This window comes from Calonectris borealis, chromosome 4 (genome assembly GCF_964195595.1).
Source record: "Calonectris borealis chromosome 4, bCalBor7.hap1.2, whole genome shotgun sequence".
NCBI classification, from domain to species: Eukaryota; Metazoa; Chordata; class Aves; order Procellariiformes; family Procellariidae; genus Calonectris; species Calonectris borealis.
In genome coordinates, this window is record NC_134315.1 from 79,716,489 (window position 1) to 79,731,383 (window position 14,895).

Genomic DNA, 14,895 nt, shown 5'->3' on the forward strand with positions numbered 1-14,895 from the left:
GAAAAAACCATTTTCGTGAGTATGTCCGGTGTTAAGTTTTGCTTAGGGAAAAAAAAAAATCATTGTTTTTGCAGCTGGAAAATGAAGTATTTTCATTTCAATTATGTGCTGGATTGGTAATTTCTCTGTAGCTACGTTGGACAGACTGGCAAGAGATCAATACATTTGAGGTATTGATATAATGTATTCAATAATGTATAATGTATTTGATAGACTTTTCAAAATATTGTTAGTGTTGTCTTTCTCTTCAGGATCCAAAGACTATCATTGTTTTTCTGGGATCAATAGGAATACACTCTATGATTTAGTATTCTCATTATCCTCAAGTTTTTTTAAAGAAAATGGGATGGTTTATTTTGTAGCATTTACATTTGCCACATTACATCTAGTAACAATTTATATACAAAGCTTGCAAAAAAAAAAAAAAAAAGAACAAACTACCAAAAAAAAAAGCCCTCCTGTTTTAACTGCCTTGTCTGTAACATAAAATGACCTAAAGGAAGACGACAGGTAAATGTTGCCTTTGTTCACAGGCTCACAGGCTGGCTTAATCATCCTAGTTTGCCACATGTTAAATAATACTTTCCCTCATTGAAATGCACGTTTGATAGTTATAACTCATTGGAGACTGTGGTCTCTATTTGGCTGAAGTTAAATAATCCATAATAATAGGTACAAGAAGCAAGGAGCATTTCTTCACCAGTGTTTTTTCCATGCTGTGGGACTCTTCTGCGTTTAGGAGAGGCATGTTAGAAATATATTTTCTGTGCAGAGGTAGTGATGGAGCAGAGCTTCATTTTTTCCTTGGAGGCACAATATCGTCCCTACTCCTCACTGAGGATGGTACAATTGCCTCAGCAGCCCGGGAGATGCTGTAGTACTGCGGGGATGGTTGCAGTTTGCGCTACAAGAACAACAGATTAGGGGTGACTTCTCAAGATACATCACTTATTGTTGGCTCACACTTTAATGCTTTATTTCCAGTCTTTGAGAGTTGAAAGACTGTCATTTTAAGAAAACACAAAGCTGAGAGCCAGATTTAATCCCAAGAGCTAAGGCCACAAGCACAGGCCTGTACTGTCAAAGACTTAATCAGAGCCAGCAGCTGGCCAGGAAGCTTTAATTTAGTATGTGCATTTTCTGATGATCACTAGTTGAAAACTCATTCATTTCTATGGGTGGTCCACTGCACTGTGAGGCTGACATATTGTTTGTTTTTTTTCTTTCATCAAAAGGATACAAGTCGTCTTACTACTTGTAACAACATTACATTTTGACATAGTGTCACAAGCTTGTGTTATGTCTACAGAAGGAGCTCTTAAAGAGAGAAGCCTCGCTTCTTAAATATTGCATTCATGTATATCTCTTTGGCAGGTCGATGTTTGTTTGGAAGTATGTCCTTTTGATACTGCATTTAATTCTAACTTCTTTCTCCATATCCAGTGAATCTATTTAGATGCTTTCTCTAAAAGATTCGGATACCTGACAATTCTATTTCATTAGCTTTTGGTGCTGGTACTGTGCTTTTAAAAGGAAACATTCCAAAAGAAAAATTAGTTCAACGAAAAGACTCTAAACTTACCATTCTGCCAAGATGTTGAACTTCTCCTGTTTTCTGAAGAGTGCTAAACATCAAATTGGCGGAGTATCTTGGGGCTTTTGTTTTTGAAGGTGAAGGGGGAAATTTTAGTCCAAAATACATTTCAAAATGGTGAAATATGTAGTATGTTTTTAAAGTATTTGAAGATGCAGATCCAACTCAAACCTCAATGTATATCTGATTTTTATGAGCTCCATTGATACTATTAGATTAGCTGATTAATTTCATACTTATTTTCCTAGCTTTGTATTGACAAATCCAACCATTCAGAATTAAGATCCACAGTCTGGACAATGGTTTATAAATAATGTGTGTTTTTAACTGCATTGCAGGGAAAGTACATACTCATTTTTGTCTGACATGAACTTCAGGCGTCTTTTCAGTTTTCTGAAAGGAAACTAATGGAAAGCTGAGATTCTTCTGAATGCAGGAGCTGGAAATTGAAACAAAAAACTTTGAAACTTGAGATTAAATCCTGAAATCTTAACAGCATTGCTGTCCTGGCTCTGCTTTGCTGCTCTTCGTCAGTTCCTGGCTCAGAGGAAAAATACTTGCCTTCTTCATATCCATTTAATTCTTTTCTATCTGTTAAGGCAGCTACAAGCTTGGCGATTACACCCAGTGATGTTGATGGTACTCATTATGTGAGTAGCTTTTCAGTAGGAGTTAGGAGACAGTCACTGAAATGCCATTAGATGACAAAAACTCTGCATGTGGCTTCTTTCTCCCTTAAACTACCAAGAATCAGAGGAGTCTCCAGCAAAGTTAGCTGAATACAGTTCCTGTTTGTGAGAGTAGAAATAGAATCAAAGTCTGGCATGGCTGCCTCACGCATTATGGCCGTGCCATCATGATGAGCAACACTAGCGCAGACTCAGCCACAGAGGTGTTCAGGCCGAACGTTGGCTGCAGTGTCACAGTCTAACTTTGAAGTGGCTCTACCGATTAAGCTGTTCTGCAGCTTCTAAGGGTTCCTCAACTTGTGTCTGATAAAATTTATCTGAAAAGTGTTTTAAAAGCTTCTCTCAACAACTAACTCTGAACTCAGTCACCAGGCTTAAAATGTTGGTCTAACTTCTATAAATTTGGTGGTTTGAAACTAACTCAGAGAAGACAACAAGACTTTTGTTATGAGCAGGGCAAGTCTTTATATGTGGTTTACAGTTCATATGTTTGTTTTTAAGTCAGGACAGTGTGAACTCTTAAAAATAAACAAAGACGACAGCAAAATTCCACCACTTAAAAATCAGCCTTAAAATGGTAAACACTGGTAAACAAAGCTGAGAATAATCAGTAGGGAAAATAATTTGTGGTTTAAAGAAAAATAAGCTTCTGATCCTACCAGTAAACACCTGTTCAATTTTTTGCATGCTTGGTCTACTGATTGCTGGGGGGTTACAGTTTCAAAGCAAGACTGAACTAGTTGAAGCACAAGTTCGAGAACGCTTCAGCAGAAAGGTGGTCTGCAGGACAAAATAAAAGCTTTTAGAGCAAGAAACAAATCTGAACAGAAAGAAGAGAACTTGAACTATTTTTCTTACATCCAAGCATGAGCAATATCAAGCCTGTGTTTATTAAGTATGGCTTTTATATAGCTTTTCATGCTGAAATAATTTTAAACTAAACATAAAAAGTGCCAACCTGAGAATATCACCTGAGTGTAAAGGCAGAGAAGTGGAGATGAGTTGCGGCTAAGTAGGAAGACTGTGGCATGCACTCACAGGAACTGTGTTGGCAGGAAATAGTCAATAAAAAAAAAAAAAAGGAATCAGGTGGCCAACTTTTTTCTTAGGAAAAAGTTGGCAGGAAAACACCCTTGTATAAAAAAACCAGTACAAATAAAGTGGAAAAGCTTACTTTAGTGCTTCCTTTTTTTTCCACCCTTAAGATAGAGAACAGTTATCAACATTTTGACTTGCTTCAAAAACAGGCAGCCTGGCTGGCGGCCATAGGTAGCCCTGCTGTGAAAACATTTCTGTGGCTGATACTAATACTTCATGGCAACCATTACCATCCGGCAAGAAGCACACAGTACCTGTTTTATTGCTGAAGTGTTTCAATTATTTTAAGCACTTTTTCCTGAAACAAATATATAAAGCAAGCATATTTTCTATAAGATATAAAATAAACAGATGAATAGAGATGATACGGATAAAAGAAGCAAGCCGTATTGCAAAGCCATCTCGTACAACCTATTAATAAAGAAAAACAAATAGTGTAAAACTGTTGCAGGAAAAGTAGTTTATTATAAGAAGAGTGTTGTCAGTAGTCTTACATCTAGATGTCTCCAATTTTTTTACTATTTTGCTAAAACCAGGTGTTCAGTATTATTTCAGCTTGTTCCTCCATTGTTTGGTACTCTGTACAGTTTATCATCTTGCCTGGGACCTCTGCTTAGTACTTCAGTGGACTTCTGGTTTGACAACAAATGTCAATATTGCTTTAGAATCTCAGGTTTCATTTATCACTTGCTCTAATTCTTTACACCAACTGATAAACTTTCTGGGGTGTAAACTTATTCGGGTATATTTTTTATTCATACAAGTTTTTTAAGCCAATTGGATTTTCCCAGAAAGGAGAACGTGCCCTCTTCTATAATAATAAACTTCATCCAGAGGTTGTGATCTTCTGAAGTAGAATTTTCTTCTTTTGGTTTATTCATGTTCCAGGCAGATTCTTTGGTCTACATGAAGAATATAATCTAACATAACTTCTAATTACTACTTTCACAAGGCCCTAGAGTGTACCAGCATCCATTTTATTATAAACATTAACTGAAGAATATTTTGCTATTTTCCCTTGAGGAAAGTAACAAGTTCTTTTTTTGCTAATAAAAAATGTCTCTTCCATCTGTTTTATGGTTAATCCTTGACCAAATTCTTCCCAGCTCTAGAAATACGGAAACCAGATCATAGTACAGTCTTGCAGCTTCACAACCACCTGGTATGCCATATCACAAGTACATAGCGTAAATATAAATGTGATTTATATTGGCAAACATTCTACCAGGAGAATTGATGATAACTAATGTAGCAGCTACTGGAAGTTTTTGTTATTTTTTCATGAGATATTCCTTTTTTTCCCTTAAAACATGTCCAAGCATAGTAGGACAAAGTGGGTAAAATTAATTTCATACATTTAGTAAATAAATAAAATTAAATTAATTTCGTAGCTGACATATTTTCCAAATATGTACTTTCTGAGAATATTTTCTAAGTGTTTTTTACTGTTGTACTGGCTAAGGATTAGCTAGATATCTTACCAAGGGGATGCACCGTGTTGTAAGCATAGTAGATCTGTAGGGTTTATGGGCTTTTTGAGTTGTGAGAGTTGCTTGTTATGTTTTCTGTAATGGAAGTATCTGGCATAAAAAATACTAACAGATTTACTCACAGAATTTCAGGCTGTGCCACGTAACTTGAATTTCCTTCTTGGCTAGTAAACCAAACATTTTTGTTGATGCTTATTGCCAGTGATGTAGGGGTTAAACTTGTGAGATACAGAAGGTTAAGCTGTAGGTTCAAGTTCTGCCTCCTCTGGCCTGGGAGGTAACTTGTGTGTGGTGAGGAAATGTGGCATTCAAAACAGCTACTGTGGTCCAATTTCATTGGAGATACACAACTTCTCTCCAAGCACATAACACTGTCTGCATCCCCTAAATGGGATTTAGACTGTAACTTTGCTACAGGCTTCCGGGACAAACAAGAGCTATGTTACCCCCAAGCACAGTGTCTCCAATTCCCTCCTTCATGCAGCAGTGAAACAATCTGCAACTGCTGTGTCACTGAGAAAAGAGAGACAGCTTTCTCCGTATCAGCCTGCCTGTGCTCCCACAGCCCCTCAGCTCCCCCCTGGAGTCACAGCGTTGAAGCCTCTCTTTCCATGCTGCCATGACAGAAGAAGGATGAAGAACATCACCCCTCTAGAGGCTGTTCTCCTTGCTGAGTTGCAGGCTGCAGTAGGAAGGACTCAGATAATTTGGCATCCCTTTCTTAAGTCACTGTGTAGGCTGTAATACAGGTTTGAAAGGTGACCCCAGTGACTAGTAGACCTGAGCTAAAAATCCTGTTTCTTGATGCAGACATGTGCATGAGTGCCTATGACCAGGTACCTAATCCTATTTTACAAGAAAAATGGAGAAATGATGTGATACTCCTGCCGCCCTGAGGGAGGAAAAATGTTGTTATCCCTTGAATTGAGGTGAGTCTATCCTGGAAACTTCAGCAGAGTTCCAAGTGTCATCCTAGGTAACAGTGGTTTCTTTCCAAGACACTTACTCGTCTGGGTACAGTTGCTATTTGTAAGTGAGTCAGACTAATGTCTCAAAGTCTGGAGGAACCTTCAGTCCTGACACAGGGCAACTGTGTTCACCTTGCTTTATTCTGGGTCGTTTTGGGCAAGGCAGCTCTTGTACTTACTGGTATGACTGAGTTTTAGGCCTGAGTGTCACAGGGATGATACTATTCTCTATGAGGTGGGAATATGTCCTGCAGTGGATATTCTGGTATTAGGTGCAGCCGTTTTTAATTCTCCTACCTTAACATATCCCATACTCACAAGAATATTTTACTGTAAATTAGAATAAATTAGGGGAAATCAGTTTGTGATTTAAAGCAGCTGAGGTCTCCCTCAGTGGCAAAGCTCCTGTTCGCTTCAGAGAGAGCAGGATCATGTCTCCTTTCAGAGACATGCAGCATATTTCAGTAAGTACACATTACATAACTTGTCCCACATTTCTTTCTCTTTTTAGTATCCCAGTGTTATGAAAATTATGTTCCCATTAATTGTTATAGCTGCTCATCCTTTTCTGTGAAAATAAATTACCCTCTGCTGCCCTTCCTGCACAGGAAAATATTTAAATCAAAACCAAGTATATATACATGATTGGTTCAGGGAAGGGAGTGTCAGCTAATGGGGGCTTTGCTACTGCAGAAGTATGAAACCAGGATTTGTCTCTGTACTCAGTGGATTGCAATGCTGTGTGGTAGTGTCACTTGCCAAATAAGATTTCCCCTTTAGCACATGCATAGCTTCTTTGAATGTCAATGGAAACTGTGTACATTCATTGCAGGGAGACCTGCATTTGAGTCTTAAATGTAATATTGAATCCTACAGCCTATTGCGTCATATCTACATCGGAAAACATTTTGGCTGGAAAAGCAGTACTTTCTAGAAAGCACCTATACAACTGGGAAAAACCAGCAGGCCTCTAAATTCCCATTTAAGATTGTCACCGACTTTATTGAGACTGTTTTTAGAGAGCATTTAAAATCTAGGTGGCTAAAATTACATACGCAGCACGATATTCAGGCAACAAAACAGTGGGCTGATTTTAAGACATGATGGGCATTTATGCATTTTACTGTTTCCAGGTCTCAGCGCTTCTGAAAAGTAAGTCATTTTTATTTACATGCATTGAACATGGATTTAGTGACTTAACTTATCCAACACTGTAAATATAGAGGCTAGGTTATTTTTAGACTTTACAATGTGATACTGGGCAAAAGGACTTTTGAGACAGAGATTACTGGTTGCAAAACCACAAACTTGGACCAACATTTCTCAGTAACTGTCTATTTCTTTTTATTCAGGACATTAATTGGGAAGACTGAGATGGCATGTTAAAGGCTGGTTGCAGACGATCCTCAGGAAACAGATCCTACATCTAGAGGTCAGTTTTCTCCAGTGAAGAGATCTGAGGAAAATCCACCCTCAGGACAGATTGAATTTTCTTTTAAAGTATATGTAAGAAATGAATTCAGGATTAGTTGTACATGGAAAATGAGTTTTTTATTTGCCTCTGAAGAGAGGTGAATTTACATTGGTCTTGTGGAAGACCACATGTTATATTTTGGAAAATAAATATACAATACAAAAAAGACCAAAAGTTTTAGGGCAAAATAGGTTAATTTCATTCAGACAATGAAGTACTTAAGAATCAAGCTTTTCTGCTGACCTCTTCAATTTTGTGGTGAGAAATAAAACCCTTACATAGTGGAGGTAGCAGAAATTAAGACGTCATCTAAATAAACTTTCTGGTCATCTTCAGCTGACAATCATATGACCAAAGCAAGTAATGTTCCTTTTGCAACCATTAAGTATTTGCTGACATTCTAGGTATTAAGTGTCAATTAACATCCAGGCTTGTGAAGCAGGGACACCTGGATGTGTTTTAAAAGCTTTCAGAGACTATTTTTTTATTAAAGTAGCGGTATGATTATTTACTAGTAAGGTGACACTTCTGAAGCTCTAAGTCTACCTCTGGCATTTGTGAAGGTTCTTCCCAAGGTGTTTTTGCATAGGCAGACTCAGTATTAGCAGAGAAGAAGTAGGGTCTGTTGATTTTGGGTTTTTTTCCAGAATCAGAAATGAGATGTAGACCCCATTTTTGAAGTTATAATCTGGCTGAACTTGTCTTCCATTTGGTGTTTTCGTTTTGCTGAGGTAAAAGATATGCCTTTGCCCACAACCAAAGTGGTCTCCATGTGAAAATGAAGATTCTTCTTTCAGAAACTAGAGCCCAACCTGAAAAAGATTCAACACTATTGTTGTCACCATAAAAAAACCCCCAAACAATCAAGTTTCATATTTGGGCTTTTTTTTTCCTATCTCGCATGTAGGGAACCGATTTCTGCACTCAGTTAATGGTGCAAATCATTAGCAACCATCTTTAGTGAATTGTCACTAAACGGTACTGATGATGTTGCTGTTCTACTTTGTGACATTTCCAGTGTTTGGGTATTTCCTGGTGACCCCATTAACTTCTGAGTTAATTGGAATATTTCATTACTGAAATGTAGAAAACCTGTAGTTGAGCAGATGTTCCTTTTGTAAAGCTAGTGTAAAAGTACTGAATTAGAAGCACCATTTCTTTGTTGCTGTGTCATCAAGATGTGTCATGACCTTATCTTTCAAAAGTTTTAACATTGTTCCCAAACAGCTTTAAAAGGCTCTGCTTGTCAATACCTAACCTCGTTACATGAAATTGAATACTTTATCATTAGCTTAAGCAAGTATAAACTTTAAAACTGTAACAGATCACAACAAGACGTGTTACTGTATTATACCCCCCAAATATACCTTTCAGTTTGACCCCTATAGAGTGCAAAATATTGCAGTAGTTTTCATTATGTAGAGCATATCTACTGTACTACAGTGCAGTTGTTTTGGGGATAATTTCTAAGTTTGTGATTAATTCGTGGCATTTCTTCCATTTTTTCCTTTAGCTGTTATTAGAGTCATGCACAAAAGATCCCCCAGGGAGCACATTGCCATAGTAAGTACATATTTTACAGTATTTTTGGAAGATGTACAATAGGTGGGATGCTATTTTTTACCAAGTGTGAGCAACAGCATTGGAAGTAATACTTGCTGGATTACTATATCCAGATTACACCATGATCAGTCTGCCCCTTTAATTTTTTTTATAAAAAGTAATTTACTGCATCCAAATAATCGTGAATTCAAGTACATAACTCTTAAACATGGAGAATCAAAGACCAAGTTTTGATCCATAGTTCCATCTTTGCATAGATGGCTGCAAGAAGTATTTTAAAATAGGAGAAGGAATATTTCACTCTTGAAACATGCTTTATTGCCTCTTAATGTTGTTGCTCTTATGTCTTTCTTCACAGATTCACTTAGTTTAGAAACATTCCACGACTAATGGGTTTGTTAGATGATTAACAGAAAACAAAACTCCTACCGTCTCATATTTTTCCACTTTACGGGAGTCCAACCATGCCATAGATATTTTCCATTCTCAGTCTTGATATCCTACAGATGTGGAATTAAAACTCCTTACACTGTATGGGAATGCATCGTGGAATTGTACATGCGTGTTTTACTTTACTGAGTAATTTCTCCATTACTTTAGCTACTCTGAATGTGGGCATTGTGCCCAGTGGAATAACACTTGCTGTACCAACACTTCTATACGCCTTAATTCAGATAAAGCTTATCTGTCAAATCAAATAGAAACTGCCAGCATTTGCAGATTATTTACTTTTCCATATTCCTCTTTTGCTTAGGATAGTGAAGAGAACTAAAAGGAACAAGGAACTATTGAATGCAAAGGTCTGAAACTTCAAGTTGTCTTTATAGTTCCATTCCCCTTGAAAAATATACTGCAAGAATAAAAGTCATTGGTGCAGGGCTTAGGGCTTTTTTGAATGTAAAGCTTATTTCCCCAGCAATGTGGACTCCCTTTCATCTGAACTCTGACAGGTGCTATTCTTCAACATCATTTCACTAGGAAAAAAAATTATGTATAATATAGACAGTACACACATAAATACAAAGGCTGAAATTTTTTTCCTAAGGAAATGTTTATCTTGATGCTATGATATTTGATTTAGAAGAAATAGCCATGATCTGTAGCCATTGGAAAGAAGAGGCATGGATGAGTGATATCTTCAGGAGGACAGATGCAATGTTTTTGCTTTTTTCCATGTATTGTATTTACTGTTAGAAAAGGAATTAAAATAAACAGCTATATAATACTGTCATTATCCTATTTGGAAGTGGAAGATAACTTGGGCATGCATGGCAAGGAAGCTGGAAGCATCAAAGTCTGCATGGTTTTTGACAGTGTACATAATGCATTTTAATTATGCCAACTTCCTTCTCTTTCTCCAGTCTGTGTTGTGCCACTTACTTTTAGTATCTTGAATGGAAATAGCTGATATTTTATATTGTGTCTGTAGTGGCTGGAGTTTGTGGACATGTATTGACAAAAACTTACTATAGGTTTGTTAGTTATCCTAAGGCTGTCCCTTGCTACTTTGCTTTTAAGGAAGATTCATTAGCATTGGGGGTCTGTTGTTTTCCATTCATGTACTTTCTGTCTCTTTTTTCCAGAAGATTTCTGATTCCAGGAATTAGCATTGCTAATTCATTAGAACAGATTTTTTCTTTAATCTTTTTGTTTATAAAAATACTCTGCCAGCAAACTGATTTTATCTACATTTATTGTTATGCCACCTGTTTAGAAGCAGAAGTTAACTGTCAACTCCTCTTTGTTGAGAAAGAAGTGGCAAGTTTGACAAGTTTTACTCACTCATTTTTAAATCAGTCATGCAACTTCTTATTGAAGCAGTTTTCAAGGAGTCACAAAAGAAACTCTTACACCATCTACAGTGACATAATTTTTCATGTCTGTCACCTTCTCCCCAGGTTAATGGAAAAGACTCTTGACATAAACATGCCTTCATTTGGTGCCTTTGAATACGGCTGTGCTATTCTTTTACCTTTAGTGGCACAGTTGAGCACCTTGGTAGCAGCTGAGTGTATATTTTATGTTACTGTTAGGACAGATACAAAAAACCGTGTGCTCCTTAGTAACAGACATCATCAAGACCATCTAAGTCTTAATTATTTAAGACTGAAGACATTGCCAGTGATGATTTGGCAGTGGCTCATGGGGAAACTCAAAGATTCTGTTAATTTGGATAGGTTTTGTTTGCTTTATTATAGACTTTAAGTGAGACTAGACTGGTGACATGGGAGAGGACAGGTGCTTCCATTATGATAAGACAAATGTAGACTCCCCTTATATTTCTTCCGATTTTATTAACTAATCCTTCTACTGCCCTTTGAGGTTAATCCCTATTCACTCTGCTATCGTTACTATCAGTAAACAACTCCTAAGCATTCTCTGTCATAGAATTTGGTGAATTTTGTATGGCAGACTGGGCCATAACTTGATCAGTCTCTTGAATTACTAGATTGTTTCTTCAAAGGATTTGGAGCTTCCTTGCTATTTCTTTTCTGAGCTGTAAGAATGTAATTGTGCTGGTTGTTAAGTATGCACTCCTACTATAAATAGTTACTGGATTATAGGTGAAGGTAAGAGCCAGGAATGCCTGCATTGAAGTCCATTGTTACCATTGTCTCAACAGCCTTGGGCAATTCACGTGTTCTTTCATTGTCATATTTTCTTCCATTTGTAAAATGAGATAATGACATCTGTCCACCCCATGGTGTTGAGGTCAGGAATAATTAGCTAGTATCTATGTGGTAGTCATTAAATATCTCTTATTTAGCTCAAACTGTAAAGTTTTATGGCATTTGAGTTCCGCTTCTGCAGCAGCATATATGTGGGCTAGGTGATAATTACATGGTTTGGCATCTGGTGTCTGGACTGATCTCCTTTAACTGTACCATATCTTCTGTATTGAAATAGAGGCCTTGTTAGGGAGAGCATATAGTATATTAGCTTATATGGGTTGTGTACCGTTGCCCTCTATTGGACAGCACTAGACTTAGTTAAAGTGCTAATCTTGTTTTGGGCTTGGAAGTTGGACACGGAAACAATATACCAAACATTTCTTCAGGAATTTGTGTTTTGAAAAAGGCAATTGCCTTGTCAGTAGCTGTGCACTTTAGGATCTTCCCCTTCCTCAGCCATTAACAAAGATTAGATTTCACTGGTAATGAAGATTTACAGATAACTTCAGATATCACTGTTCATGGATAGTGACTTAGCAATTCAAAACAAATTTTGTGTCAGACTCATCTGTGTCTTCATCAACTAAGGAAACAGAAGCATCTAACAGCTACAGCCTAGCCCAACCAAACAACACAGCTCAAGTTTCCGAAAAACTTGAGAGAAAATAAACATGATAATATTCTATAAGTAACTTTGAAGTGTTTAGTGACAAATTGACCATCTTTTAGCAGAAAATAAATGAAATCCACTAGCCAGTTTAGTTGTTGCAGCTAAGTACAGGATTGCATAGGGTCTTCACATTGCTGAGTGTCTGTAATATGCTAGTCTGCTTAGCTCTTTCATAAAAGAGGATAAAAAGTAAATGTAGTCTCTTTGATTTTATTTTTTTACTGGCATGATGTGCCAGTAGGACTTGGTCAGGGCATGAAGTCTCCAGTGGCAGAAAGACATCATGGAATAGCAAATCCATTTAGAATACTGCTTAGCACTGTTGCCTACTAACTTGTCTTAGCTCTATTGTCTTGTACGCCTCCAGCTGTCTTTCTGTCTTTCTGTCTGTGCTAGACGTTGAGTGACAGGGATCAGAGTCAGGTGTTCCAGAGATTGCACCAGGCTCTAAAATGCAGAGGGGAAATAGAAGCATGGAAACCTACCACGTCCTACAGTCTAATATAAAAGTATCTTTCTGCTTCTCTCTTAACACATGATTTCTTGGGGTTTTTTTTCCCTTTTGCCCTCTGCCTATCTCACATCTTCTGTGGTCTGTGAGCATTCTGTGTATATGTAGGTAAGTGTTCATTATAATGCACTGCCTGTTTGGCTTAACTATGCTATTTCAGGAGGTAAATATGCTTTGTCAAAAAATATAATGCATCTCATACACACTATAGTGTCTGAAAGGGAGATCATGAATAATGGCAAAAAATTAAAACAGAGGAAAGTAATAAATATCGAAGTAGGACACAAACATTCAAATTAATATCTGCAAAAAAAGTTACAATGTGCCTTGGAAATGCCCTTAATCCTCACTGTGGTTGTGAACTTAGTCCTAAAGCACTTTCATGTTCTCTGCCTTCTGGTACACAGTTTATGGCAGAGTGTTCAAAGGAATAGAAACTATTATAAAGGTCGCCAAGAAAAATAAAGCTACTCTTGCTACTGTCCGTATGTTATCCATCCAAACATCTACCAGCTGCCATCCAAACCTGTATTTATACCTCTATTCAGTTGAGGTTAAATACAGAGGAGTCACATCTAACTCCAGTAATACACATCCAAAACACAGTGATCTGTATCTAATTCTGCCAGGGTAAATAGCAGCTTATTAAAACACAGGAAGAGATGACTAATGATCTCTTCCTTTGAGAAACCTTCATGTCGATTTTGAAAAAGCATCTACCTAAAGTTCAAGATCTTTATGGCTACCAAAATAACAACAATCATCTCTTCACTATCCTTGAATAGATTATCTGGTTTGTTGATGATCCATGTCATAAGTACAGAACTATCTGATCCAACCTCTGCAAACCTAGATGAGTTTGGAGTGGCACAAGTATGTGTCTGGGGTCCTGGGACTTCATTTCTCATACCAGATCAAGTCTAGCTAGATGAGGAGCAAATGCAGGTGCAGCACTGAATTAGCATGATTACATAGCTTCTGAGACTGAGCTGGCATTGCACGCCCAGGCAGCATGTTTTTAGAGCTATTAAGTCCTCTCAGAATTCATTGAGGATATACTCAGTGAATATACCAGGATATACTATAACACAAAAAACACCTCAGGTCCAGAACCAGAGGCATGTATTCTGTTTCTTTGTTTGCTAAGTTGCCTTTTTATTTTACTATCTAGCTTAATGAAGAGTTGTTTGTAACTTAACCATGTACTTATCCTAATGCGACCAAAATTAAAATTTCACTTCCCATAATAGCTTCAGCCTTTTTAAAAAATAATTTACATGCCAAAGATTTTGCAATACTTGTACTGAAGAGACACCTGTAAGAAAGAGAGAGAGGGAGATGTATAATCACCCATCTTCCAGCACTCCCCATACTGTTAAAAACTCTTTGATCCTAATCTGTCCAAATATCCTGTAGGCTTAGCATCCAGTCCACGTATTTTAGGCATTTGTTTGGGGATGGAGTTAATTTCTTTTTAAGAACGCCTCTCCACATTGATTACACAAGGGCCAAGACAGTAACTTGAGCCTCAACAAAGTCCCAGCTGAGATAAGTATCTGTACTTCTGCACATTGAAAAGAGCAAGTGCCTAACAGAAGATGACATTAGTAAATCTGATGAATGCCTCCTATTGTTTTGTTGATCACATTTTTTAAAACTACAGGCTTGAAAATACTACAGAACTGCTGACACCAGTTCAGTGCTTGTGAATTCATGACCAGTTGTGTTTTGTGGTCCTGCAGATTTCTATGTGAGGTGAAATCCTTGCCCTGCTGACATAAGTGGTAAATTAGTAAAGCTCCCATTGACTTAGCTGGGATCAGGATTTTGCTCCATGTGGTTAAAGAATTTGTGTTGCCCTTTTGTTCTGTTCTTGGTGTTTCTTTGATCTGCATTTTTTTCTCAGGGCATTCTTATTCAGTAGGTAAATTTATCCATTTCTACACTGATCTTTTTATTTTATTTTACTACCACATGGAAAATCTCTTGGAGTTTTAAACTGGCAAAGGAAGTAAAGAATGGTGGAGAACTCCACAAAAATAATGGAGAAAATAATTTTGAACTTTCACATAAGACATGAAATTATGTGGATTCATAGTGGGGAATTTCTTGGAAACTAGAAATGTTACCTATTTGTTTCTCATCTTTTAAAAAAATGGCATCTGA

General features: G+C 37.2%; 1 long non-coding RNA gene across 1 annotated transcript in view; it reads left to right on the forward strand.

The window, feature by feature from the left end:
• LOC142082259 (uncharacterized) overlaps positions 1-14,895 on the forward strand; it is a 150,618-nt gene that overhangs the window by 40,598 nt on the left and 95,125 nt on the right. Inside the window, exon 3 of the long non-coding RNA XR_012673632.1 lies at positions 7,192-7,271. This is a non-coding gene — a long non-coding RNA (uncharacterized LOC142082259). The remainder of the gene's footprint in view (positions 1-7,191; positions 7,272-14,895) is intronic.